Source organism: Heloderma suspectum, chromosome 1 (genome assembly GCF_057233095.1).
Source record: "Heloderma suspectum isolate Gila_16-S chromosome 1, 16-S_ref, whole genome shotgun sequence".
In the NCBI taxonomy this organism is placed as follows: Eukaryota; Metazoa; Chordata; class Lepidosauria; order Squamata; family Helodermatidae; genus Heloderma; species Heloderma suspectum.
This window is the reverse complement of record NC_139458.1, coordinates 258558872-258561175: the sequence shown is the minus strand read 5'-3', so window position 1 is coordinate 258561175 and position 2304 is coordinate 258558872.

The following is a 2304-nucleotide window of genomic DNA, read 5'->3' as shown; positions in this document are numbered from 1 at the left end:
GTGTAATGGTGTTTCACTATAATCACAGAGCCATCTATTGGCTGTAAAATGAAACATATAGAAACATATGGACTTCCCGAGTAAAGAAGTCCTCAATTCAAAGCCTGTGTCCACCCATGTAAAGGAGCTGATCTTAATCCAGCAAAGAATTTGAAAGAAGAAAGCCCTGGTAAGAATGCAGGAGTTCAGCCTCATGTGATGAACCCCAAAGTCCTCTGTAAGGGCCACTCCATGAGAGGATAAGTTGGAAGTGTTGCATAAAGCAAGGGGTTATACAGGGGTTTGGGCCAGGCTGAGCTTTGCAGGAACATACAATTAAGTTTTTTAATTCAATTATTATCTGTACTGAAGTTCTGCACGTGCAAAAGGCATCTATTGATGAGTACCTGTAATGCTGACAAGTGGCAGAACACCCTGTTCCTGCCAATTTTTGAACATTTGCTGAATGAGCACTGTAGTGTTCACTTACAATATAGCTTTCCTAAGTCCACCAAAGACAACAGTCAGTGTGCGTTAGACCTCACCAAGGCATCTGGTGGTTGGCTGGAGACAGAATGTGGAGTCTGGTATAGCAGGCCAACATTGGAGGCCCTCTTCCAAGTGAGGAAGGCTTGGAAGACGGAAACAAGGACAAGAGCTTTCTTCATGGTGTCCCCCCCTCCCCTTGATTGTGGAATGCTCTCCCCACTGAGTTCTGCCTGGTGCCAACATTGTTGTCTTTTCAGTCCAGGTTAAGACTTCCCTCTACTGTTAGGCATTTGATGGCACATGATGGGGCTTTTAATGTTAGCTGTTTTATTAGGTCCTGGTATTTTATTGTACCCCTTCATGGATCACTGCCTTGTTGTGGCGAAGGGGCTTGCGTAACTCAGTGAAGCCATAAGCTGTGCCGTGCAGGGCCACCCAAGACGGACAGGTCATGGCAGAGAATTCTGACAAAATGTGGTCCACTGGAGAAGGAAATGGCAACCCACTCCAGTATTCTTGCCAAGAAAACCCCATGGAACGTATCACAAGGCTAAAAGAGATGACGCCGGAAGATGAGCCCCTCAGGTCGGAAGGTGTCCAATACACTACTGGGGAAGGGCAGAGGGTATTTCCAAGTAACGCCAGAAAGAGTGAAGCGGCTGGGCCAAAGCCGAAAGGACACTCAGCTGTGGATGTGTCTGGTGGTGAAAAGAAAATCCGATGCTGTAAAGAACAATATTGTTTAGGAACCTGGAATGTCAGATCAAGGAATCAAGGTAAGTTGGAGGTGGTCAAACATGAGATGGCAAGATTGAACATCGACATCTTGGGAATCAGCGAACTAAAATGGACAGGCATGGGCAAATTTAATTCAGGTGACCATCATATCTACTACTGTGGGCAAGAATCCCTTAGAAGAAATGGAGTAGCACTCATAGTCAACAAAAGGGTGGGAAAAGCAGTACTGGAGTACAATCTTAAAAACTATAGAATGATCTCAGTACGAATCCAAGGCAAACCATTCAACATCACAGTAATTCAAGTCTATGCCCCAACCACTGATGCCGAAGAAGCTGAGGTTGATCGGTTCTATGAAGACCTACAACACCTTCTAGAACTAACACCAAAAAAAGATGTCCTCTTCATCATAGGGGATTGGAATGCTAAAGTAGGAAGTCAAGAAAGCACCGGGATAACAGGCAAGCATGGCCTTGGTGTACAAAATGAAGCAGGACAAAAGCTAATAGAGTTTTGCCAAGAGAACACGCTGATCATAGCAAACAGTCTTTTCCAACAGCACAAGAGATGACTCTACACATGGACATCACCAGATGGTCAATATCGAAATCAGATTGATTATGTCCTTTGCAGCCAAAGATGGAGAAGCTCTATACAGTCAGTCAAAACAAGACCTGGAGCTGACTGTGGCTCAGATCATGAGCTTCTTGTTGCAAAATTTCAGCTTAAATTGAAGAACGTAGGGAAAACCACTAAACCATTAGGGAAAACCACTAAACCATTCAGGTATGACCTAAATCATATCCCTTATGAATATACAGTGGAGGTAAGGAATAGATTTCAGGGATTAGACCTGATAGACAGAGTGCCTGAGGAACTATGGACGGAGGTCCGTAACATTGTTCAGGAGGCAGCAACGAAATCCATCCCAAAGAAAAAGAAAAGCAAGAAAGCCAAGTGGCTGTCTGATGAGGCTTTACAAGTAGCTGAGGAAAGAAGGGAAGCGAAAAGCAAGGGAGAAAGGGGAAGATATATCCAACTGAATGCAGAGTTCCAGAGAATAGCAAGGAGAGACAAGAAGGCCTTCTTAAATGAACA